The sequence below is a fragment of the Piliocolobus tephrosceles genome, chromosome 6 (genome assembly GCF_002776525.5).
Source record: "Piliocolobus tephrosceles isolate RC106 chromosome 6, ASM277652v3, whole genome shotgun sequence".
Classification (NCBI taxonomy): Eukaryota; Metazoa; Chordata; class Mammalia; order Primates; family Cercopithecidae; genus Piliocolobus; species Piliocolobus tephrosceles.
This window is the reverse complement of record NC_045439.1, coordinates 28,069,679-28,097,472: the sequence shown is the minus strand read 5'-3', so window position 1 is coordinate 28,097,472 and position 27,794 is coordinate 28,069,679. Positions and strand designations below refer to the sequence as shown.

At 40.0% G+C, this 27,794-nt stretch overlaps 1 protein-coding gene across 4 annotated transcripts in view; it reads left to right on the top strand.

The window, feature by feature from the left end:
- Positions 1–27,794, top strand: part of NRXN3 (neurexin 3) — a 1,617,581-nt gene that overhangs the window by 150,746 nt on the left and 1,439,041 nt on the right. Inside the window, exon 1 of one of the 4 annotated variants that reach the window (XM_023185044.1) lies at positions 10,981–11,109. The exons of the other annotated variants lie outside the window; for them this stretch is intronic. The gene's annotated coding sequence lies outside the window, so the exon portion shown is untranslated. Of the gene's footprint in view, positions 1–10,980; positions 11,110–27,794 lie in introns of those variants that run through there. 4 annotated transcript variants of the gene reach the window in all.

Sequence of the window (27,794 nt, the reverse complement as noted above, 5' to 3'; positions counted from 1 at the left end):
GGATCTAATTTGTCCACATCCTTGCCAGTGTGGCATTGTCACTTAGCCATTCTGACAGGTACACTGCAATATCTCCTTGTGGTTTTATAATTTGCATTTCTCTAATCACTAATGATGTTGAACATCTTTTCATGTGCTTGTTTGCCATCTGTACATCCTCTTCAGTGAAATGTCTCTTCAGGTCTCCTGCTCATTTTCTAAATGAATTTTTTAAACTGTTGACTTTTGAGAATCTTTTCATAATATAGATACTGGCCTTTTGTTAAGTATGTGTTTTGCAAATATTTTCTCCCACACGATAGCTTGTCTTTTCATTTTCTTAACATAATCTTTCACAGAACAACAGTTTATAATTTTGATGAAGATCAATGTATTCATTTTTTCTAAAAAACTGTGCATTTAGTATCAAGTGTAAGAACTCTTCACTGAGCTCGGTATCTTGAAGATTTTCTCCTATGTTTTTTTCTAAAATGTTTATACTTTTACATTTTACTTTTAAGTCTATAATACATTTTGGGATAACATTTATATAAAGTGTGGGTCTTTGGTTGAAGTTTAGTTTTGGCCTAGACATAATTGATGTATAATTGTTCCAGGACCGTTTGTTAAAAAGGCTGTATTTCCTCCATTGAATTTCTTTTGCATATTTCTCAAAAATCAGTTGAGTATATTTTTGTAGGCCTATTTATGATATCCCTATTCTGCTCCATTGACCTATGTTTCTGTCTTTTTGCCAATACTCTGAAGTATTTATTACTTTAGCTGTATGATAAGTTTTGAAATAATGTAGATTGATTCCTTCTACTTCGTTTTTCTTTTTCAATATGGCTTCAGGTATTCTAGTTTCTTTTAATTTCCATACACATTTTAAAATAATCCTGACTATCTCTACCAAAACAATCTTGCTTAGATTTTGACAGAAATTGTGTTAAATCTGTGTATCAATTTGAGAGAATTAAATCTTCACTATATTGGGGTTTCAATCCATAAACATAGTATATCTCTTCATTTATTAAGAGCTTCTTTGATTTTTAATAAACATTCCATAGTTTTCAGCATGCAAATTGTTTATATTTTTATATCTAAGTGCTTTATGTTTTTGAGCAATCATAAGTGGTATTTTTAATTTTGGTGGCTACCTGTCCATTGTTCATATAGAGGAATACAGTAGACTTTTGTATGTTTATCTTGTGTCCTGTGACCTTGCTGAACTCACATATTGGTTCTAGGTGTGTGTGTGTATGTGTAGATTACTTGGGCTTTTCTACATAGAAATTATGTCATCTGCAAATAATGACAGTTACATTTTTTTCTTCCAGAGCCGTATGTATTTTTTTTTTATTTCCTTATTTTACTGGCTAGAACTTCCAGCACTGTGTTGAATAAAAACAGTGTGAGCAGACATTCTTACTTTGTTCTTGATCTTAAGGGCAAAGCATTCAGTCAAGCAGCACGGTTAGCTGTTGGTTTTCTGTAGCTGCTCTTTATTAAGATGAAGAAGTTCACCTCTATTTTTATTCTTCTGAGAGTGGGTGTTAAATTTTGTCAGATGCTATTTATGTGTCAACTGATATAACCGTGTGTTTTTTTCTTCTTTAACCGAAGAACTTGCTGGATTACATTGATAGGTTTTTGAATATTGAAACAACTTGCATCCTTGGAGTATACCCCAGTTGGTCATGGCATATAATTCTTTGTATATATTGCTAAATTCTGTTTGCCAATATTTTTTAAGGATTTTTGTGTCTATATTTGTAAAGGATATTGATGTGTAGTTTTCTTTTTGTACTGTTTTTGTCTCATTTTGGTATCAGGATAATAGCTTCATAAAATGAATTGCAGTATCTCCCTTTTCTCTATTTTCTGAAAGTTATTTTATAGAATTAGTTAATTAATTTAAATGTTTGGTAGAATATTCCAGGGTAACCATCTGGACCTAGAGATTTCATTTTTGGGAAATATTTTAATTATAGATTTAGTTTCCTTAATAGTTATGTAACTATTCAAATGATCTCTTCCCTATTGAATGATTTGGAGTAGACAGTGTTTTTTTGAGGAATTGGTCCATTTCACTTAAATTATCAAATTTATGTATGTATTATCAAATTTATATATGTATTCCTTTATTATCCTTTTGATATCTTCAGGGGCTGTAGTGATATCCCTTCTTTTATTTCTGATATTGATAATTTGTGTCTTCTCTCTAACTTTGTCAGTCTTGCAAGAGGCTTGTTGATTTTATTGAGCTTTTCAAGGAATCATCTCTTTGTTTTATTAATTTTTTAGATTTATTTAATTTTTACTTTCATTAGTTTTTGCTTTGTCTTTATCTTCCACTTGCTTTGGATTTGTAATTTTTTTTTAGGTTTTTGAGATGTGGCCTTAGATTATAAATTTGACTTCCCCCCTTTTCTAATATATGAAGTTAGTGCTATAAATTTTCCTCTCAGCACTGTTTTAGTTATGTCCTATAAATTTTGATACGTTTTATTTTTCTTTACGTTAATGCACTATTTGGTTTTCTTGAGACTTCCTTTTTGACTTATATATTATTTAGAAATGTCTTATTTAATTTACAACTGTTTACTTGTTTTTGTTGTTGTTTCATTTGGTTTAATGTTGGCTGGCAAATGCACTGCATATGATTTCAGTTGTTTCAATTTTGTTGAGGTTTCTTTTGTGGTCCAGGATGTGGGCCATCTTGGAAAAAATGTGTATTCTTTTAGTGTTGGGTGGAGTGTTTGATAAATGTCAGTTATTAATAGAGTTAGTGGATGGTGTTATTGAGTTCTATCTCTTTGTGATTTTCTACTAGTTGTCCTATCGATTATTGAGAGAAGGGTGTGAAGTCTAAAACTCTGATTGGATTTATCTTCTTATTCAGTTTAACAGTTTTTGCTTCACATACTTTATAGATTTGTTGTTTGGTACAGTTACATTTAGGTGGATTGATTCTTTTATCATTATATGTTAACCCTCTCTGTTTTTGTGATTTTTTTTCCTGAAGTCTAAGGTATTTGATATTAATAGAGCCACTCTGATTTCTTTTGATTATCTTTGTGTGATATGTCTTTTTCTATCATCTTATTTTCATCCTGTCTGTATCACTGTATTAGAAGTGAGTTCTTTGTAGGTAGCCCATAGTTGGATCGTGTTTTTAATCTATTTTGCTATTTTCTGTCTTTTATTTTACATATTTAGACCCTTTATATTTAATGTCGTCATTTATATGTAAGGGTGTAAGTCTACTATTTCCTTGTTTTCTATTTGTTCTCTGTGTTTCTCTTTTCTTTTTTTGCCTTCCTGTTGGTTACTTGAAATTTTTAAAAATTTAATATTTTGATTTATTTTTGATATTTTGAATGTATTTCTTTGTATAGCTTTTTAAGTGATTGCTCTAGGTATTATGCACACATGCCACACACACTCATACAATCATAGTCTACTAGTCTCATTTTAACAGTCCATGTGAAGTATGGAAACCTTTGTATAATCCTCCCTTTATGACTCTTTACCCTCCCCTATTTATAACTTTAAATATTTTGCCTGCATGTACTTAGAACCATGTCACACAGTGTTATAATTTTTATTTCAATCATCACACAGAATTTAGAAGGCTCAAAGGAGAAGAAAAGACTATTTGTCCACATTTTTGCTTACTGTGTTGTTCTTCCTGATGTTTTGATTTCTCTTTTAAAAAGTCATTTTCTTTGTTTAGGGAACTTTTGTTAGCCATTATTTGAAGGCAGGTGGTCTGGCAATAACTTCTTTCAATTTTCCTTCATCTGAAAATATCTTGAGTTTTCCTAATTCCTGAAGGACATTTTCACAGATAAGAATTCTAGGTTGACAGTCATTTTCTTTCTGCATTTGAAACATGTTGTGCCACTTCCTCTGGCCTCTGTGGCTTTTGATGAGAAATACACTGTCATTCAAATTCTTTTTCCATTGTAGGAAGATGTCCTTTTTCTCTGTTTCCATTTTTTTTTTTTTTTTTTTTTTGGTCTTCAGTTTTGTAAGTTCGTCTATGATATGTTATTGTAGTCAGCTCAGATTACCATCACAATGTCATAGACAGGGGTGGCTTAAACAATAGAAATGTATTTTCTTCCTGTCTGAAGGCCACAAGTCTGAGATCAGGGTGCAGGTGGTCAAGTTCTGGTCCGGGCTCTCTTTCTGGCTTCTCTCTCTCTCTCCCTCTTCCTATAAGGCTACTAATCCTATCAAACTAAGACACTACCCTTATGACCTCATTTAATCCTAATTGCCTCCTAAAAGCCCTATCACCAAGTAAAGTTACATTGGGAGTTAGGGCTTCAACATGAATTTTAGGGGTGTTCAATTCAGTCCGTAGCACGTGCCATCATGTGGATTTAAACATTTTATTTAACTTACTTGTATTTTACTAATCTTCTTGAGTCATTTAGTTTGATGTCTCTTACCACAGTTGGGGAGTTTTCAGTTATTACTTCTTTAAGTACTTTTTAGCCATGCCTTCTTTGTCCTCTTCCTCTTGGACTTCATTTACAGAAATGTTACACCTTTTGCTATAGTCCACAGTCCCTGTGGCTCCATTCACCTTCTTCTCTTTTCTCGCCATTGTTTAGATTGGGTAATGTCTATCTTCCAATTAACTGGCTTTCCCCAGCCTCTGTGTCCTCCATTCTGCTGTTGTGCCCATCCACTGAGATTTTTATTTTGGTTATTGTAGTTTATCAGTTATTCTGGGTTTCTTTTCCATTCTTAAAATGTCATTTTTGTTCTTATTTATAGTTTCTTTTCAGTTGTGGAGACTTTTATTTCATTGCTGAGACTATACTCTTTGAAGCACCTTTTTTGTTCGTTTGTTTGTTCGTTGGAGACAGAGTCTGGCTCTGTCACCCTGGCTGGAGTGCAGTGGTGCAATTTTGATTCACTGTAACCTCTACCTCCTGGGTTCAAGTGATTCTCCTGCCTCAACCTCCCGAGTAGCTGGAATTACAGGCACATGCCACCATGCCCAGCTAATTTTTTTATTTTTAGTAGAGACGGGGTTTCACGAGGTTGCCCAGGCTGGTCTCGAACTCCTGACCTCAAATAATCTGCCTGCCTTGGTCCCCCAAAGTGCTGGGATTACAGGCATGAGCCACTGCCCCTGGCCTGAAGCACTTTTAAAATGACTGTTTTAGGGCTGGGGGCAGTGACTCATGCCTGTAATCGCAGCACTTTGGGACGCCGAGGTGGGCAGATCACCTGAGGTTAGGAGTTTGAGACAAGACTGGCTAACCTGGTGAAACCCTGTGTCTTCTAAAAATACAGAATTAGCCGGGCATGATGATGCATCCCTGTAATCCTAGCTACTCGGGAGGCTGAGGCAAGAGAATTGCTTGAACCTGGGAGGCAGAGGTTGCAGTGAGCCGAGATTGCACCATTGTACTCCAGCCTGGGTGACAAGAGCAAAACTGTCTCAAAAAAAAAAAGTAGATAATTCCAACATTTCCATCATTTTACTGTTGGCATCTATTGATTGTCTCTTTTTATTCATTTTGAGATCATCTCAGTTCTTGCTATGACGTGCTTCCATTGAAACCTGGACATTTTGGTTATTATTTTGAGACTCTGGATCTTATTTAAACTTTCTGTTTCACTTGGCTTTTTCTGACACTTCTCTGTCAGGGATAGGTGGTTGGAGGAGCCACCTCCTTACTACTTGATTCAGGTAAAAGTCTAGGTTCTCTACTTGGCCAATATTGATACATGAGAGTGGGGCTTGTTACTGTTGGGCAGAGTTTGGAGGTCTGGCTTCCTATGAGGCCTCCATTGATACCTCCCTATCTAAGAGTGAAAGAAGTGCCTTGTTACTACTCCCCATGTGGCTTCCATTGATACTGTGATGATAATGGTGGAATAGCTTCATTTTGTTGGGTGTTGGTGGAAGTCCTGGCTCTCTAGTAGGTCTCCATGGACATAATGCCAGAGGGGTTGGGGAGTGGTGATTTGTCCCTGCTGAATAGAAATAAAAATCCAGGCTCCCCATATGGTCTCAATTGACACCATGGAGGTGGAGGGTTTTGTTGTTGCATGGCAGAGATGAAAGTCCTGGCTCCTGGCTTGGCCTATCTGATACCACTCAGGCTGGCAAGTTGAGAGCCTATTATAGCTTGATAAGTGTGAGGGTCTAGGTTCCTCAGTTGTTCTTCACTGGACTGGGTAGATGTGGGACCACACTCTTTCTGTGATGTTTGGCTGGAGTATGGAAATTGCTTTGTGAAAGTTTTTTGTCTTCCTGGTTGTTTGGCTAGAGATAGCAGGCTTTCTATGGGGCTTTTATTCACATTACCAAATCATTCAATACTTAGTCTGAGAGATGCGATACAAAACAAAAACACGGAAAACTTATTGCTGTGTCATTCTTTAGGTCTCGAGGTCCTGAATTAGTCTACATTCTCTCTATCATTTCTTATGGTTGTTTTATATATAATATAAAAGCAACCATTTACATAATAAAATACACATAATAAAATATTTAAAAATATGTTTGTTTTATATATAATGTCTAGAGTTTTTAGTTGTGCTTAATAGAAGGAATAGAAACAAGCATCTATACTCTATTCTCCCTGAAAAAGAAGTCTGTGCACTTGTTTTGAAAACACAAAACATTTGGTAAGTGCATAAGAAATGATGGTCAATTACAGTATAGGCTCGTTTTAGAAATGCAAATATTCCCAGGGAGCTGTCCAGGGTACTGGACTCTCCTTAAAGCTCTCAGACTCAGTGCATGAAAATTTTCCATTTCTCTGTCTTCTAATTTCTTCTTCTGTTTTCACCTGTTTTAATACCAGCCTCTAACTATTCTGCTCTACCCTTCCATACTCAATGTCTAAGTGCTGCCCGGTGAATTTGTGGTTAGTAGGCCCCTAATAACTAGCAATGCATTGGCTATTTTTGACAGTAATTTTTATTTGCTATCCATTCTAGCTATTCCCTAGTCTGGCTGAATCCTTGGGAAATTCACAACATTGTCATAGTCTTCAGTTGCTGTGTCACTGCTACCTCTAGCCATTAAGTCGCTCTGTTTTGCAGAATGGTAGAAAAAGTCCTCTGGAAAAATGCAAGGCAGCAGAGAGGCCCCTCCCTCGAGATGTTAATAGTTTCAGAGGAAAACTAGAACTAGCTATATAACTAGGGGAAATTTTCTCACATCATTTATCTATACTACATTTATTATTCTTTGTTTTTTACAATCTATGGAACAGAAAATAAATAATTGACCATTTTGAGTTTTGTTTTCTTTTCTTTGAGTATTTACAGAGAAATAACTGTAAAACATTTTACTTCATTCTATTAGAAATATTGAAAGGGGATGAGGCAGCCATGGCAGATAAAGGCATTTTTCTGCTTTAAGAGAAATTTCTCTCTGACATAGAAAAAATACAGCAGTCTCCTATTATGAGGTGACCTTGGAGCCAAGAAGTAGTAGTTATTCCCTCCATCCATTCCATTGCTAATACAACAGGTAAGAGTCAGAAAGATTAGTTTCAAAATTTCTATAACCTCTAAGTAAAGTTTCAGCTGTCTTCTTTTATCTGATAGTGTTTTTACTGGTGGTACTTTTAAGACTTAAATCCACTTTAGGCAACTATTTTCTCTTCTTAAGCATTATGGGCATCTTTTATAGAAACTTTACCTAGCTGTCAGTCTATTAACCAAGTATTTACTTTGATTCATCAGATTGTAGATATTTCTAAAAGGTATACCCACAAATATACATGGGCCTGAGAATCCTCAAGGGGGTTGGAATCCAGTGAGCTAGTGAAGGATCTTCAAGGTGTTTATTGAGCACTTACTTATTCCCTGAACTTTGCATGATGCTGTATAGGTATTATTAAGTTAAACCTGACAATTCTCTAAGTTATGGACTTAGTATATAAATGATGGTCTCTGTCTTCAAAGTGGAGATACTCTCTCCCTGTGTTTATGAAAATCATTAAATGACTACTGGGTTGCGTGTATGCCGTGAGTCGTTCTGATTACCAGTGATAGATTATCATGATTAATCTTCACCACTTCCCATTCTCCTCTGCACCCTCCCCCAATTTTTATGATAAAGGCCTTCTTCATCTGTTTGTGTTGCTATCATAACATACCTGAGACTGGGTAATTTATAAACAAGGGATATTTATTTCTCACAGTTCTGGAGGCTGAGAAGTCCAATATCAAAGTACTGGCAGGTGCAGCATCTGGTGAGGACCCTGTTCCCTGCTTCCAAGATGGTGCCTTGTTGCTAATCCTCCAGAGGTGACAAATCCTGTGTCCTCACACGGTGAAAGGTGGAAAAGCAAAAAGGTTTAAGTTAGTTCCCTCCAGCCATTTTATAAGGCACTAGTGGGGTCCCAAAAAGCTACCTTTTTTTCGGGGGGAATGGAGTCTTACTCTGTTGACCAGGCTGGAGTGCAATAGCGTGATCTTGGCTCACTGCAACCTCTGTCTCCTGGGTTCAAGTGATTCTCTTGCCTCAGCCTCCTGAGTAGCTGGAATTACAGGCACCCACCACCATGCCTGTCTAATTTTTGTATTTGTAGTAGAGATGGGGTTTTGCCATATTGGCCAGGCTGGTCTTGAACTCCTGACCTCAGGTGATCTGCCCTCCTGAGCCTCCCAAAGTACTGGGATTATAGGTGTGAGCCACCACGTCTGGCCCAAAGGCCACTTTTTAATACCATCACAATGAGGATTAAATTTCAACAGTGGGACGTGGAAAAGCAAAAAGGCCTAAGTTAGTTCCCTCCAGCCCTTTTATAAGTCCCTAGTTGGGTCCCAAAAGGCCCCTTTTTAATACCACCACAATGAGGATTAAATTTTAACATAAATTTTGGAAGGGACGTAAACATTCAAGCCATAAATCAAAGGCAGATATTATGCTCCTTTGCTTGCACAAATAGCCAGTCTCTGGCAATGGACCATTTTCTAACTTGTATAAAGCTAGCTGGCCCGCATGAGGATTCAATCCATAACTCATACTTAACTTCCTGATCTAACCAGCTAAACTACTCGTTATAGTTAAAAAGGCAATACACAATAGAGGAACACATTCGCTCGTTTTTCAGTTTTAATAATTTTTAATGCCTTGACTAGATCAAACTAGTAAGATACAAAGCCTGCATTTGATTCCAGGTTTGCTGAATTCCAATGTTGTACAGCTTTAAAAAGGGAATTATTGCATGCTTTAAAATGGTGTTTCCATCTCACTGCATGTAGTGAGAGATGAATCACTGAATGGATGATGAACTGTTCTGAATGGTGCTGTTTATTATACATTGTACATTGTGTGCTGTGCACCACTGACCTGCATAGGATCTATGCGTGTTCTTCTGAATATTGAAAAAATGAGGCAAATGGTACTTTTTATCTGCCCTGAGGATGTTATGTATATTAATAAACTAGCATCTATGAAAAAAAGGTCCACATGCAACGACCTTTTCATTTGATAGCAAGAAAAGTCTGAATTAGTGAAAAGTCAGAATAAGTGATTACTTGGAATTTTAAAAAATCACCTTCAAGAATATTCAGTAGCGAAAACAAAGATTTATTAAATGGATTGATGGATATTTTATTGAATATATAATAATTCTTAGGAGATTCATATTTATATGAATTACAAGTGAGTAGGTGCTGCCCAAGTGCTTAAAAACAGTTTGTTCTTTTAAGAATCTTCACCATTCCTTCTAAGACTTTGCAGCATTTGGTGATGTCCTTAACAAACCATTGTATAGGGATATAGCAGAGGATTAAACTGGAATTACACATAAATGGTCATATATTCCAAATATGAAGATGTAAACAGTTTAGGGTCTACTCTGAGCACCTACTTAGTGTAGTAGAGCTGAGCAGTTGGAGTCATTTGTTCTAAAATCACATAGGTCTAATCCTGAAATTCCCTCTTAACTATGTGACTTTGGACAGGTTACCTAGTATCTCTAACATCACCTGTGCTCATTTCTAAAATGGAGAGAATACTGATTAGACATATCTTATATGATTTGGGGGCTACTGAATAAGATACTGCATGAAAAGTACTATAAATCATATTTACAACATATTAAAGATCAGCTGCTTCTATTATTAATATTGACACTATTAATAAGAAGTAATTTTACAAATGATGCTCTCTCCCTGTGAGAGGTTATGGATAACAACTCAGTCTATATTTGTTAGCATCATAAGAAGACAACTCCATATATAGTATTCTGCTCCCAGATTTCTGCTTCTTGTTTAAGGTGGGAGCAAAGAAATGACAGGTTCAATCCAAAATATCTTTGAGTTGTTCAGCTAACCCTGGGATTGGGTGAAGGATTTAGGACGGCTATGTTTTGTGCCTGAAATAAGGTGATTTCAAGACTCCTGTATTTACTACAGAGTATTCCAAACCTTTGCAGCTACCTTGAAACTCTCAATCATAATCAGCCAATAGGAAGAAGGGGCCCCAGGTAACTGTTGTAGAAACACTGCTGGCTTTTGCCCTGACTTCTTTTCTGCTCACTGGAGTAGCAACTTAGCTTCAAAATGTCCTCTTTAGTCATGCATTCTGATCAAAGTAGTTATTTAAAGATTGTGGCTAGTGGTAGAGTAGATACCCCTGGTATTTCCCACAGCAGAGCTCGCATTCTGGGAATCTTAGGTCCATGTGACTTCCTGAGTCAGTGATTCACACTGAGAAAAGAGATAGGTTTGGCATGACACAATCTGCAGATTCAAATAAATCCCCTGGGAGAGGATGAGGCTGCCGAGAGTCCTCTTTGCTGGCTGAAGCTCCCAGTGTATGCACAAAACACCCTGTCCCGGGCCCCAGATGTGTGCAGGTTTCTAATTGCCGGTGCTGCACTAAGATTTGAAGGGTGAGAGAGTTGCAAAATCACGAACACCGAGGGCGGTGTTAGGAAGGCAGCTTCCTGCACACTGTTGTAGGTGTTAGTGAGATTATCAATTGCTCCGGGAGAGACACAGGACTGGAGGGCTTGAGGAATGTGGTGGTCCCTCTCTTCGCTGTTTCTGCCCCCTGAGGTTGTGCTTTCTCAGGGATATGCACTCTGCACTTCCATTCCTGCAGTGAAATTAACTCGAGCTTGGCAGGTAAGTCTTTCAGCTCACCTTTAAAAAGAAAAGATATGTGAGCTGCGGTGGGGGTGGGCTGTACCCATTTTCCTTACATTGGACATATTTTATTGGTGCAAAGTGGTATTTGGAAGCTTAAATGTGGGGCAGAGGTTTGAAGTAGACAGATGAACTCTGTGGCCCTGAGAGAAGAGAAAGGATAAATAAAAGGAAGGGAAGGGGATTCAAGCATTTTTCTCCTAATAAATCTCTCATTTTTCTTGGAAATTTTGCCTCCAGGCCGATGCCTGGCCCCAAATCAGGGTCTTTGGCATGAGTTATAGCTGTGATGTTCCCTATTTTCCTTTTTTTTTTTTTTTAAGTTGTCGCTGCATGGGAGCAGGCAGACAGAAACAGGGTTGCATGTTGTCAATACAGGCTGCAGAAGTCAATAAGCAGCCAGACAGAGAGTGAAATTGGAGGAGGCAGCTATAGATTTCTTAGGTTATTTCTTGTGAGTTTTTCAGAACTTGTGTGATTCAGGCTTGTCAGATACTATTTTGAGCTGGGCTGAGACAAACACATTCTCCTAGTGCACCAGATGTTGCCTGCAGCCTCCCAATTTCTAGAGGCACCTGGGTCGGCTTTCTTGGGGGCAAGGGAATGTCCAAGCAAGGGTCAGGAATGAGGGAATTGGAAACTATAATGGGAAAAACGACTGTTTTACTCCTCTAGAATCTAATAGAAATCATAATGTCACCCTGGAGATAATTATTATGCTGTTAGTGATCGGCTTGAGATCAGGGACTGTGCCTCATTCAATTCACTGCTTGGATCAGAGTGAATACTCAATAAATGTACGATGATTAAATGTTAGTATCAAAATACATACTTTTGGGGTAAGCTCAGATAGATATGCTGGTTTCTGCTTAGAATGATACGATGGAGTAATGAGGGAGACTAATGTTGATTGGTGGATAATTATGAAGAAATGAGTTCTGTTAAATAGTAGATGAATATCTGCAAGTGGAATTATTAGATAAGGACACACAAACACAGGGTCTGTCTGCCTGCCTATCGTCTGTCTACTTTCATCTCTCTCTTGTGTTTCACCTGATTCCAGAAGAATTTCAGGAAGCTTATAGAACAAGTTTGATGAAAATTAGCATCATTAGGGATAAAAATGACAAAATATATAGGCTTCATCCAGCAGTCAATCTTCTGTGGTTCTACGGTGACATGGACTACAGATAATTGAAATGTAAGGGTTACTGTAACTTAATTTAAGCATTTATTTTAACCTCTTCCACCAATCTCATGCTTGATGCTGCAAACCTAGAGTAAAGTAGATGAATGTTCTGGCCCTGCCCTTGGTCCTAGTGAGGTAAAACTAGCAAAGGGCAGGTAACAGTCATGCAGGGGATTGAGTCACACATGGAGGGTTGGTTGAACATTTTGCCCTTTGGAGGTGATAAAGCAGATAATTGGATGGCTCTTCTCCGTTCTGTGGGCTGAGTTGCTCTTACATAGCTTCACAGTGCTTTGCTTACTTTTTCTTCCCCTATTTGAAACTGAATCAGGAAGATCATATTTCCCTTTCAATCCTGTTTAATAAAATATTCTATTATTTTCTCAGCTGCAAAAGTATCCTATTATCACTGATCATTTCCTCCTCATCTCAGAGTGTTTGTCACTGGCCACAGTTTATATACAAGCTACACAGGCTGCCTGGAACTTGTACTGGCTTTGTAGTGGATGCTGGGGAAGAGGTGGGGGGTTCCGGGTATCTGATGAATTCCTGCAACTGCAGGGCTGGGAGCCTGGCGGGGAGCCAAAGGGATTGTGGGCAGATGCTGTGATTGTGGTCGACCTGGCTCGGCTAATATTCCCAGACTTGGAGCTGGGGGGACACATTCACTTCATTCAACTCATACAAAAATACGGACTTAGTATCGACTATGTGTTAAGGCATGGAATTCTTGGCATACTCAGGGTGTCAAACCCGGGAGTCCATTTTCCCCAAGTAGCCGACTATGCTACCCACATAGCAGGTGCTGTTACATTGTCTTGTTTATTTCTCTTGGATGGGGAAATAATTTTATCCTATTCACAAATGAGGAAACCAAAACTCACATATTATGCACCATGCCTAAGATTGCAGGTAGTGAGTGGATGAATAATGATGGAAACTGTTTACTTCAACCATACTGCACGTCTGTAAGAAAAGACATTCAGAAAAGACTCTTACAAGGCAGTACATGCTAACGGCTAGAAAGTTTGGTGAGAGATGACTCCCATGGAGAAGTAGAAATTAAGATGGGCTTCAAAGCATGAGCAGATGACAAAAAACCCAACCCAAACTGGCTTAAATAGTAAGGGGGTGGTTATTGGCTCATGTAATTGAGAAGATCAATGTGACCAAGGTTTGGATATTTCTGTCTAGTGTCTCCTGCTGAGTTGGCTTTATCCTCAACTCAGCTACCTATTGTCCTCGGGATCCTATCCCCCAGAAGCTGAAGGATGACTGCAGGAGTTTCAGACTCCTACATAGTTCCTGGGGCCACTTTCTCTCATTAGCCTCAACTGTGGCTGGGGGTAGGCAGGAGATAGTTTATTCTGTACCCTCTACTAAATAGTATAGGTAAGACTAATAAAGAATACATTTTGCAAAAGGAAAATCTTGGTAGGAGAAGGGCAATGAATGGTTGGTAGCCCACTAACGTCCCATAGCAGAGGATTTAGAGAGGCAAGGGGGAACAGAACTCCTCACAGCACAAGCCCTAGTAGCAGTGGAGGGTGGGTAAGCCTGGGTTAGGAGTTATGATGTCAGTCTTCTGATGTTCCTGGGAATAGATGTTTTGGCCAGCTATGTGTTATTACCAGTGCCCTCTGACCCCAAAACCACATTGCTGCATCCTGATAGCTTCCTCCTAGACCTCAGAGGTTGGGGGTGGGGGTATGGGAGTCTTAGTCTACTAAGGTAGAAATCAGTGAACCAGTAGGGTCAGATCATGTCAGTGGAAGTGATCCCAAGATTCCCTGTCTAGTCTGAGGCTGCATATACCCTGAACTCTAATAGCCCATTGATGTCAGTTCTTGGCTACCTGCTCCAGTGAAACTTGGGTCCTAAAAGTCAGCAGGTGCTCAGTGATAAAACAGGGTACAAGGAGACAGAGACAGGGTCTTAGGGACTGGGATTCTGTTGAATGGCCCTAAGATGATGTGACATTTGTTGTTTCACTAACTCCTACCAACTCATGCCTAGGTTTGCTTAAAGGGCTTTTGTTTCTGGAGGCATATCCTGAGGTCATGAGTGGGAAGCTTAGGGCTTGGCCCATCAAAACAGAGAACTCATTCTTTTTCTTTTCCAGAAAAGCAGAGAAGCATCATGGGTAATGAAAAAAAGACTGCACTAGGAGGAATCAGGAGACGTGAGTTTGACCTGGGGTCCACATGTACTGATTCCTGTTTGACTTTGTATAATCTTCTTTAATTTCTGCTACTAAGTCCCCTATCAAGGTGTTTCTGTTGTTGTTGCTTTTTCTCTTCTTTCCTCAGGTAGAATTATTTTATAGTCAAGCTTTGTTATTCTAGCAAAGAAACCTGGGGTTATGCTTTGGAAGGCCATTTCTTCCTGTGTTTGAACTAAATTGAATTTAGCAGGTGCAAAGGGCTGCAGAAGAGACTTGGTAGTTGATAGAATTGTAGCCAGGATTCAGAGGGCCATCAGGAGTCCTAGGCACTGACTCTTTGAGCCCTGTGCTGAAATCAACCCTCAAGGTTTCCTCTATCCGGGCTCTGCTCTTCTGTGTGTAACACCATGCCATGCCCAGCCACACTTGGGAATAATCTCAGATTCTGGATCTTTACCTCTCTTTTTAATTTTGCTGCTCAGCCTCTCTGTGCTGCCTTCACACATCCCATTAGTCAACAAAGTCCTATTGATTTTATATCCAAATTCCTCTTAAACCCACACTATCTTGTTCATCCCCAGTGTTTCAGTGCTGCCCTTCCCCCATTGGACCCTTATAATTGCTGCCTTACTGTGCATGGGATATGAGAGGTCCTCCACAAATAGCATTTGAACAAATGCAGAATGAGATAATTACACAGGTGAAATGGCATGAAACAGGCCTGGAGTTCTCAGTCTTCTACTTATATGGGATAAACATGGATTGGTATTTCTAGAAATAATTATAGGAAAGAACTAGGTCCTTTTGTAGCCAACTCACCATGTGTCTGAAGTTACCTTATTTCCATCTCATGAAGATCTTTAACAAGTTTATGTGAAACAAACTGTTTGTTTCTACTGAGAAGACTATGCCGAAGTCTTCTCACATTCTGACGATGTACCACACCCTCCCCTGCTTCTCTAAGGTCTCATTTTACCATCCTCATTTTGCCAGCCTCTGGGAAACTCGATCTAAGCCATGCAATGCTAAAAGTGCCTGCTTAACAGCTTGGAAGGGAGGAGAGGCAATTTATTTGCTCAATTGAATTACCTGTTTACACTTCTGATCTCCCAAGCATATGTCAGAACAAGAAGATAATAGAAGAAATTGTTAACATTACATGGAACTAGGGAGTCCACATATAAGAGAAATTTATCACATGAAAATGTTTGCTTTCTTTGGAGGTGAATCTCTTTCACCATCAGAATTGCCTCCCTCCTGTCATTTGCCTTGCAACAAATTTTCCTTTATAGTATCTTTACTCAGGGTGCTTTCCCCCTGAAAACAGAAACACCTAGTTGACATCTTACCACTCTGCTGCTTTGGTCACATCCTAGTGATGGAATGACAAGTCCACTCCATAGGTGCCTCTGAAGAGCTTATTTCAGAGAGCTGCAAGACAACTATTTGCTCAGAAAATTCTCATGAGGGTGATGGTTTTCAAAGCCGGAAGGAGAGGGAATTCCTGGTACACTTCCCCTCTGCATGCTGGAGAAATGAAGAAACACTTGAAGGCAAAGTCATAAGTCAGGTTGAGGATGGCTTCTGGTGGAGTGGTTTGGAGATTTCATCTCAAGTTGAGAGCTGTTCTGGAACAGCTTCTACCGGACTTGTTTATTTCTGAGCTATTAATAGAACTAACAGAGTGAGGATGGTCCAGGAATCTCTCCCATAATGTCCTACTTCAGGGCTTGAAATTCTATTAGAAATTCAATTTTAATATCATGGGATAAAACATAAATGCATGAATCTTTTTGCAGAACCCCTGCCAAGGGACACCCTTCAATAAATACTTATGAAGCTGGACACTGGGCTGGTTGCTACAAATACAAAGAAAAGCAAGTCTTATCATCTCCTACCAAAGAGCTCACAACCTGGATGATGATGCCAATTCTAAGAATAACAAGAACAGGTGTAGGTGGTGACTGCTATATGCTAGGTACCATTCTATGTGCTTTACATGCTGAAGTCATTGCATTATCACAAGCCTGTAAGACTCTTATCCATATTTTGTAGGTGAGGAAACTGGGACACTGGCTTGTTAAGCGTCTTGCCTGAATCACAGGATTAACATGTATAAGGCACTATGAGAGCAGAGAGAAAAGAGGCGTGGTCAGGGAGTAAGAGAGACACATGTATAGACCACTGATGTGGACTCATCATCCCCATAACTGGCCCTTTGCCCTTCCTTTGCATTCAAAATTATTCTCACTCTCTCATTCAATTTAGCTATTCCTATGAAGGGGTGAAAATCCCTAACCTCTTGATAAGAATTTAGCATTCAAAGGCACCTGAGTTGAGAAAGGCAGAAAGTATTCAATATAATTTGGGTCTGCTTCTTGATTTTTCTCAGGTTTGGTCAAGAGACTGAGAAGCAAATATACTGCAATGACACACAGATAAGCAGCGTATTGAAAAGGTAGATCTCAATTTCTACTATATCCACCAGACATTATGACCCTTTTTCAGTTATGGTAGTCTTTCAGGATTATTTTGATTATAAGTGACAGGAAAACCCAACCGAAACTGCCTTAAGTCAAAGAAAATTTTAGAGGGTCCCATAAGGAGAAAGTCTAGGGGTTGCTCTGGGTCTAGGAATAGCTTGATGCAAGGTCTCGTGTAATATTGCTGGGTTTTCTGTTCTCATCTTTCAACTTAGTTCTACTCTCCTCTTGCCTCATGATCACAAGATTGATGCAGCAGCTCCAACCCTTACTTTGCTTAGCTTCTGTCTAGGGGGAGATATAAAAGTTACTTTTCTGAATTATCAGAAAGATTCCTGGGCTTTTCTATCGTTGGCCCTATTAGGTTGCCTGCCTATTTCTTGATCAGTAACTGTGCCCAGGGAAATAAATTACACTGGTTAGCTTAGGCCAATGGGTATAAGAATAAAATGAAAGTGGACAACCAGTAAGTCTCTGAGGAAATTCAGTTTATGTTGGAGACAGGTAGTGACATCTTCAATGGAAGCTTCTCAAGTGATCTATATTATAGCTCTGTTAGGTGGCTGTACAGAGCCATCCCTCCAGGGCTGACAGCATCTATAATACCTGTGTTTCCTTATTCTCCTCCTTACCTACCAATATGTCTGCTCTATGCTCAGGAGTATTCCAAAGTGGCTCAGTGGCATGAAGAATAGGAAATAATGTCTAAATGGACTATAGGACATAAACTGGGTTTTTCAATGACCTTTAAGTTTCTTAACTCCTGAGCCAGGGTTCTTCTTCAGACCAGAGGGACCCCGAACATCTTTGATCCTACAGATGGTGTTGGTTGGGTATCAGCATATGGAGAGATAGGTGGGTGGGAGCAGCTGATGTCAGAAGGCCTGAGTTGGAACATTGGAGTAGAATCAAAGGAAAAATCTTGAGCCTTCAGCTGATGAAGAAAAAACCTCCTTAGCTGAAAAATGCAAAACTCTGGCAGACTCCTTCTAAGGATGATGAAGAAGAGACACAACTCCCTGAAATAATTAAAACTCCACAGCAGGGATATTATTATATATGAGGGTTACTAGAAGGGGAGTCAGGATTAGGGTTAGGATTAGGGGAGTTATTAGATGGGGAGTCAGGGCCTCCTGCCATGGGAACTTCTTGTCAGTGATTTTCTTCCCTTGGCCCTGAGATAGGCAGCTTGGTGGAGAAGGCTTATACTTCTTAGCTGGGTGACCTTGGATAATTCACTTAATCTCGTTGAGTCTAGATTTCATAATCTGTAAATGAGGATAATAGACCAAGTTCATGAAGAAATTATGAAAATCAAATGAAAATGTTATGTTCAAACTCATGCAAGCTTGGCCAATAGCCAACAATTTGGTCAACATTAGTTTCAGTTATTTTCTCCCTGTCTATCAACTTCAGAGTTTACAAACTCAGCAATTTGGAGGTTTTTCTCCCCATGCAACACATGACTTCACAACACTAAGCATGTCAATAGTGAATTAACTTGTCATTAACATACGAGTTTTGTTATGTTTGTTTTTGAATTAGTATTTTGAGCAGTTATACCAGATTACAGAATAGTGGAGGGGTTCTGATTAAGCTGAGCCTTTCCCTGCTGCACCACAGACCCTGGGTGAGGGCCATTTGTATCGGGATCCCTGCCTTGACTCTGACTAACCAGATCACTTTGGTCTCTGACTTCTCCTGATTAGTCAAATGAGGATAAAAATACCTTCCCACAAGGTTATTGTGAGAATTTGAGACAATTCACAGAAAGCCTGGCTCTTTTATGAACTGTGCATTCATTCATTGTTAGTGCCCACTCTGTGGGATTTTGCAATTTAAAACATCACTTCCATACATGGCTGTCTCTGGAAGCCTATGGGCCCAGAGTACCTCATCTGGTGATGGGGAAGCCCCCTAAATTGCTCATATGTATACATGTAAAATCAAAATCCACCAGTGCAATTTCCCCTGCCCCTCCCCCTATCCAAGCATGGGACCAGGGTGGCTGCCAGCTTGCTTTTTCCAAGGGATGACCCTGTTTTCATGCTTCTGTGATTTACTTACAGAAGAGATTATCACATTGGATGAGAGGTTGAATTTCACAGACCTCAAATGTGCTTTTCCAACTCTGAGATTTTATGTGTCTGTGTTTTCATTTCCAAATAGAAAATAACCCTTATCATTGCTAATGGTATTCCCTTAAGCAAGTTATTTAACCTTTCTATTTCTCAATTTCTTATTTTTAGAATGGAACTGATTATATTCCCTACATCCTAGGATGGTTGTGAGATTTAAACAAAGAATGCAGGTAACCTGTTCAGCACAATGTAGTAAGACATTAGTGGTGCTCACTGATAGACATTTCTTATTTGGGACATAACAGAGTGACATTTCCTGACTCACTTGTCAGTGGAAGGGGATATGTGACAAGTCTAGCCAATGAACTGTGAGCCCAATAAGGTCTGTGATTTCTGGATCAGGGCACTGAAGTGTGGATGGCATAGCAGCCATAACATTCAACAAGGTGGCTGGTCAGTCAGCTTGGGTCCCGAGCATCCCAGCCAACATAATGGCAGGTACTGTTAGAGGGAAATAACTTGTGGTGTACTCAGGTGCTTGAAATTTGGAGGTTTTTTTTACTGTTCTATAACTTCACCTACATTGATTGATACACACATTGTTTTACTCAAGATAACAATAACTAATATTACTTGGGCATTTACTATGTGCCAGGTGGGTATTGGTTCACATTTTGTAATACTCTAAAACATATGTATTATTATTAATCTCATATTTAGATGGGAAAACTAAGGTTAGAAATGTTAGAAATGTTAAGTAACTTACCCAAGGTCACCCAGCCAGTAAGGGGAAGAGTGGGGATTTAAACCCATGTCACGTGACTTCAGAGCTTGCACTCTTAACCACGGCTCAGCCGACTCCATAGACCAAACCTGTGGTTTCCTGGTATGATCAACCAATATTAATTCTGCTTTCCCTTTCTCTTGAACTGCATCCCTCTCCCTCTAGTTGCATTTGGAAGTGATTTTCTTTGTTGGCCATTACTCTTCAGAGTGGTGGTGAGGTTGGGAAACCAGCAGAGTGGCCTGCGGTAGGGATTGAATGCTGATGTTGTCATAGGAAGTCTCTCATTTTCTTTGCTTTGCTTGATGACTTTTTGGTTTTTAACCTGTTATTTAAGCCAAAATCTTTGATATGGGAACAGGAAGCCTCTTAAGGGAAGAAGTGTTTTCTTCTTACCTTTGCTTGAAGGTATCAAGAGGATTGTCATGGGTCAAAGCCAGAGCCTGAGATGGGGATTCTTCTTTAAGTGATTTGTTGAGGGAGTGCTCTTGGGGAAAAGCTATAAGGAAGTGAGGGAGGCAGAGCAGGGCGAGGGAAGCTAAGCAAAGATGTGGTATAGCTGAGGTCTAGCTCAGCCTGATCCACGGAGGAGCTGAGCATGACTTGTGACACAGAGTTTGCTCTGCATTGAGGCAACAGGGCTAAGCATTTTTTTTTTTTTTTTTTTTTTTTTTTGGACAGAGTTTTACCCTTGTTGCCCAGGCTGGAGTGCAATGACATGATCTTGGCTCACCACAACCTCCGCCTACTGGGTTCAAGCAATTCTCCCTCAGCCTCCTGAGTAGCTGGGATTACTGGCATGTACCACCACGCCCAGCTAATTTTGTATTTTTAGTAGAGACGGAGTTTCTCCATGTTGGTCAGGCTGGTCTTGAACTCCCGACCTCAGGTGATCCACCTGCCTTGGCCTCCTGAAGTGCTGGGATTACAGGCATGAGCCACCACGCCTGGCCTGGGCTAAGCTTTTATACCCCTGCATCAGGTGGCCATTGGCCTTGGGTATAACCTCCCAAATGTCTCCAGGTGAAGTGGCTCCCATTAGCTAAAGACAATTCTGCAGAGAAGGATGATGTGCAGTGCAATTAGCAGCCAACACCTGCAACAGTTGGGGGATGAGTGCACTTGAAGGTAAAAGAGATCTGGAAGGGGCACCAAAAACATCCACTATAGTGTTTGAGGTCAGTGGCCCCTCTGATACGGCTTAGTTCTGTGTCCTCACACAAATCTCACCTTGAATTGTAATAATCCCCACATGTCCATGGGAGGGACCTGGTGGGAGGTAACTGAATCATGGGGGCAGGCTTTTTCCCATGCTATTTTTGTGACAGTGAATAAGTCTCACAAGATCTGATAGTTTTATAAAAGAGAGTTCCCCTGCACACACCCTCTTGCCTGTCACCGTGTAAGATGTGCCTTTGCTCATCCTTTGCCCTCTGCCATGATTGTGAGGCCTCCCCAGCCATGTGGAACTGTGAGTCCATTAAACCTTTTTCCTTTGTAAATTACCCAGTCTTGGGTATGTCTTTATTAACAGCGTGAGAACAGGCTAATACACCATCCTTTTTGGATTTGTGATTTTTTTTTTTTTTCTGGGGGTAATATTGTCAAGTTGAGAGGAGGTAGTGAAGTGTGTAAGGTGTAAGTGTAGTGGTGACATGTGGCCTTGTCAAGGCCTTAGCATATGCCTTTTATTGACACTCAAGTGTTGTGTGTGTGACTGTGTAAGGGCAGGGTGGGTGTTGTGCACACTGTCCTGATCTTTAGACCTAGAACTGACACATTGTATCTAGTCACCAGGGGAGTTGTCCCTTTCTATCTTTTTAAATGGGCAAGTTGACTGCCAAAAATGTTTAGGCGATTCTGGTGGTGTTTTCCTTTCTCATGAAATAGGCAGCTTCAACCTCATAGACCAAGAATCAGCCACTCTGCCTAACAATATTAATACTAACACCAATGCCCTTTATTAAGTGCCTATTAAGTGCCAGGGGATTTATTTGTATTACGAGATCTATTCCTCTCCACGACCCTGCAAGATAGGAATCATAGGATCTGTTTGACGGTCCAGAATAATAAATACTAGAAAGAGTCAGTATTTTGTCCAAGGGCACACCATTTAAACAGTTTGCGTCAAAGTAGCAAAGAAAATAAATCATAGCATCAAAGAACAGGAGGTTAAGAGAAAATGATGAAAAACCACACGATCATGGAGGGGTAGAGAATACTATATTTATAATGGAGAAGTCTGACTCTTTGGATTAATATAAAAATCTTGCTATGTAGCATGTGGGAGAGGAGAGCAAGGGAGGCTCACATGCTGGAGACAGGATTTGGTTCCAAGCTATCTGACTCTAAGGCTGACACATCTTTCTGTGCCATGGTGTTTTAATAAGCATGTAATTTAGAAATGTCCACCCACTTACTTCTGAACCATAGATTTCATTACAGGAGAGTGAACACCCAGGCTTTGGATACAGACTTGAGAAACGGCTCTAAGACTTGGGCAGGTTATTAATCCTCTCTATGCCTCAGTTTCCTATTTGTTAAATGGGAATACTATTTAGCTTGCATGACTGTCATATGGATGAGATGTCAGTATATATACAAAATGTCTATCATGTAAAAAGCACTCAGTCTATGCCAGTTATTATAATATATTCATGAGGAAAGTTTCAGTTTTGTCAAGGAGAAAAGATGCTGTGTCAGTTCTTTACTCTTTCGTAACAAACTGTCACAACATTTGGTAGCTTAAACGATAACAATTTATTATTTCCCATGAGTTGATGGGTTGACTGGGTAAGCCGTCCAGTTAGTTATATTTCATGTAATGTTAGCCTGGTCATTTATGTGGTTGCATTCAGCTGTGAACTTAGCTGAGCCTGGGATGTACAGGAACGCTCCTTCACAAGGCCTCTCATTGCTCAGTTGTCTAACCCAGCTTCTTACATGGTGACTAGATTTCAAGATCTCCAAAATGGAAGCATTCCTGCTGCTATGGACTGAATGTTTGTGTCCCCTTGAAATCGATATGTTGAAGCCCTTATCCCTAGGGTGATGGTGTTTGGAGGTAGGGCATCTGAGGGTCATTAGAGTTTGATGAAGTCATGAGATTGGAGCACTTACGATGAAATTAATGTCTTGAGAAACGAGGAAGAGATGAGATCTCTGCATGCATGCACCAAAGAAGGCCATGGGAGGACAGATCCAGAAACATGGCTTTCACCAAGAACCCAACCATGCCGGCACCCTGATCTCAGACTTCCAACCTGTAGAAACATGAGAAATAAATGTTCATGGTCTAATCTACTCCCTCTGTTGTACTCTGTTATAGCAGCCTGAACTAAGACACTTGTCTTCTTAAGGCTTAGCCTGGAATTGGTGCACTGTCAATTCTATAAGTAAAGCAAGTCACATGGACAATGCAGATTCAAGGGGAGGGAAATTAAACTCAGAGTATTATTGGCAGAATGGCATGCATGTACTTGAAAGGGAAGGAGTGATTGGCAGCCATATTTGAAGACTACCTCTCTTGGATACACTCATCCTAGATCATTCATAAACAAGGTGATCTTATGAGAAGTTTAGTTCTCACTACTCTGCATTTGTACTGCAGACATTTACCATGATGACTGTAGAGTGGGTTAGTGTTTTTAGACATGACTTCAGAGGACCTGGGGCTTCAGTGGAATAAAGGATAGGAAATTGCTATGGAAGGAAAAGAAAAGTGTCTGTTGTATGCTTTGTGTTTTTCACTCACGTGAACCAGGACAAACTCAGTGTGCCTTGGGTGGGGAGGGTGGGGACACTGATTTTAACTGTCAAATTGATCTAGAGTTGTCAGATGGGATAATTTAACCCTCAAATGAAGATGATTTATCCTATGTATTATAGTCAAATAGTCATCTAAGTCACTCCCCATGAGCTCTGGTAAATCACTTTTAGTACATATTGAAAGTGACAGTGTTGTATTTTATTGCAGAATTGCGTCTTATAGTAATAACTAATGTATGCCATTGGATTTTGCTCTAGCACTGAATTACACTCACTTGGAGGCACATGGATCCCGGTGGGCGCTGTTGCTTCCATTTGCTTGTCCACAGTCAGAACTGAGAGTCAGGTAGGAAAGCTGTACTGCTGCAGCCTTTGTAGATTAGCTCAATTCAGAGACACCTGTGGTCTTGTGAAACGCAAAGCTTTGCTCCAGTGGCATTTGGGTCAATGTGAACTAGGATGGGCCTAGTAATTCTATTAGGTGAATGAGAAGTGCTTTATAATGAAACGCAAGGACTTTATTTAAACAGAGATATAAGGACTGGACAGGAGTCAGGCTTAAATTATATCTTATCTGGGCTCCTGCTGTAACCTTGTAACTGGTCTTACCACTTGTGGTCTCAAGACTATTTTGTCCTGCAGCCCCCAGAGCAGTCTTCCTGAGATGCAAAGACAACTATGCTGACCCCGGGCTTAAAGCCATCATGGCTTCCTAATGCCTGTGGGATGTTGTCCACACTCTTAGCTTAGCTTAAAAGGCTCTCCATAGTCTGGCTCCTGCCTACCTTTCCAGCTTCATCTTACACCACTACCCATCTTGAACTTTCTGCTCTCCTACATACCATGATTCGCTTCTCCACACTGTTGTTCATGTCCTTCTCTCTGCCTGAGATACACTTCCTTTCCTTGACCTCCTTTGCCTGGCCAAGTCCTCCTGGGGCTGGAAGATGCACCACAAACATACCCCCCATGGGAGCATTCGCAGACGCTCTCAGGCTGTGATCATAATTTCCTGAGTATCTCCCCTCATCATTTCACTTCTCACATAGCATTATTATGACTTATTTAGGCCTGTAGCTCTACTACTAGACAGACTGTGAGTTCCTTGAAGGCAGGAACCCATCTTAATAATATGGGTATCCCAATAAACCAGCACAATAACTGGTTGGCCCAGAGGAGATGCTCAATAAATGTTTGTGGAATTTGTGAATTTATGAAAATACCTCTTTGGGTTGTTACAGAAGCACATGAGCAGTGGAGACTTAGAATTCTCATCTTGAATCTGAGTTTCCTTTGATCTGAGGAGCTTCCTGTTTTGAGGTTACACATTTATTTTATTTATTTATTTATTTTTGAGACAGAGTCTCGCTCTTGTCGCCCAGGCTGGAATGCAATGGCACGATCTGGGCTCACTGCAACCTGCACCTCCTGGGTTCAAGAGATTCTCCTCTCTCAGCCTCCAGAGTAGCTGGGATTACAGGTGCATGCCACCATGCCCGGCTAATTTTTGTATTTTTAGTAGAGACAGGGTTTCACCACTTTGGCCAGACTGGTCTCAAACTCCTGACCTCAGGTGATCCACCCATCTCAGCCCCTCAAAGTACTGGAATTACAGGTCTGAGCCCCCACACCTGGCCTGCGGTTGCATATTTAGATTGAAATTCGTGTGCATGTTCTCCATGAAGGTGAAATTTGTATGGCTCTGGGACCTAAAAACCTAGGCAAGGACACAGAGATATATTAGCCTGGGGGAGATTGGGGGCTGTTTTACTATTTAGCATTAAGTGAGAAATTAAGGAAGCCTTACACACATGAATTTGAGTTCTGCTCCATTTCTGGGGCTTTTGTGTGTTAGAAATAAGTACAGGTGATTATTTCATTTATGTTGGTGGATTGGGGGCTGCCAAGCTTCTCTGAAGGGCCCACATTTTCCTTAGGTAATCCATTTCTCATTTTGCCCTCAGAAATAAGGAATCTGGGAATAAATTCCAGAGGTGGTAGGAGAAGGGAGGATGCATTGCCACATTGGTGGCTAAGGTTCATAAGCCCCTAGAAAAGAAGGGAAAGATCTCTGAGCTTAGGACATGGAACTCCCCTTTCTTACTATAATTTGTAGACAGATTGGGGCAAGTAACTCCATGCAGGTTTGGAAACATGTCAGAGTGTGCCTTACAAGGAAACAAAGCAAATACAGGAGGAAAAAGGTAGACTGTTGTTTGGTCTTTAGAAACAAGCATTTTCTTACATCCTTTTTTTCCTGGTATATGTCCTATGAAAGTCATTCTGGTAGCAGTAGTAATAGTACTATTAATAATAGTGATGTACATATATTGGATGTTTTCAACATGCCAGGCACCATGCCAAGCTTTTTACCTGGCTTATTTCATTTCAATTTATAACTTTATGAAGCAGATACATTTTCATTTCTATGTTACAGATGAGGCACAGAGAGGCATAGAAACTTGCTCAAGCTTGGAGGAGCTGGGATTTGAACTTAATCTAACACAGCAGTGTATGTTCTCAAGTTGGCACTGTATTACCTTCCAAACAACATTTACACTAACAAGTGCAGCTAATGTTTATTGAGTGCTAACTCTGTGCTGGGCATGTTGCCAACCTCTACATGAAGAGCCTCAGTTACCCCTCAGCACCATCTTTGGGGTAGGTTATTATTATCCTTATTTCAAAGATAGAACAACTGAGACTTAGAGATTCAGTAACATGTCCAAGGTCACATAACTAGTTCATGGACCTGAGTTCGTTCTTAGGCTGCTTGTCTCCTAAGCCTCTAGTCAAACTTTTTTATTTTTTATATTTATTTTTTATTTCTATATATATATATTTTGTGATAGGGTCTCACTCTGTCACCCAGGCTAGAGTACAGTGGCTTGATCTTGGCTCACTACAATCTCTGCCTCCCAGGCTCAGGCAATTCTCCTGCCTCAGCCTCCTGAGTAGCTGGGATTACAGGTGCTTACCTCTACCACCTGGCTAATTTTTGTATTTTTAGTAGAGATGGGGTTTCACCATGTTGGCCAGGCTAGTCTTGAACCCCTGACCTCAAATCATACACCTGCCTCAGCCTCTCCGAGTTCTGGGATTACAGGCATGAGCCACCATGCCTGGCCATAGTCCAACTTTTAAATTTTGGTTTAGGAAGTGCTTTTTATCCAGATCTCCCTCTCATAGTCAGTTTTCACCTCTTCCCTGGGGATAGGGCTCAAGGAGAACTTTCATCGTCTTCAAATGAAAAGACCATGTGGCAGTTAAGAGTGTGGGGGATTCCAAGACCCTTCTGGTGATTGTGGACTTGAAAAACAATAGTGGTAATGAATAATTAAAGAGTTAAACAAAGGGAATAGTTCTAGAGACTGGGTGAAGGGGAGCCTGTTTTATTCCACTGTGTTTGAAGCCAGAACACTGTGTCTTGGCACTGACATGCCTTGGAGACTTCGTGTTGATGATCATGGCTAACTGACTCTTTTTCAGCTCAGTATCATTTGTAGTCAGGACTTTACATGTGTGTGTATGTAATGAATATATATCTGTGCGTACACACACACACACACACACACACACACGTATGTAAAGTCCTGACTACCAATGGTAATAATACATAGTTTTTTGGGGGAAGAAGGGATGCCTCTTGTATGCACAGCACTTGTTTGGGCAGGGAAGATGGAAAAAAGGGTAAAATTGGGTTATTTGTCCTAAGTTGACTTGACAGTCTAAGCAGGGAGATAAGGTAGATGAGTATGTGAACAATATTTTGGTAGATTAGCTTGGTTAGTGGATTTTCAAACTTTTTGAAATTATAAAACCTACAAATATATATTTTTAAAATCACAAAACAAAACCTTAATGATTCAGCAAAATTCTTATAATCTTTATACTGGAAAGGTAGTAGAGCAAAGTTTATATCAGTTTGCAACTAGAGATTTATGCCCTTACATAGGAGTGAGAGATGTGTGAAATATGATTATTAATAATAAAATGAAGAGGATGTTATAGAGAGGGATGCAATAAAATTTATCTTTTTCATCATGTTGCTTATCTGGGTCACCATGAAACTAATGTGAACAGTTTCCAGCTCCAGGCAAAACATTTACACTGCTCACCTTTCAGTGTTGCACTTGGGAACAAATGTACAGCTTCAGGGTGAGAATGGAAGAATATATAGGCAAAAGAAGAGCTA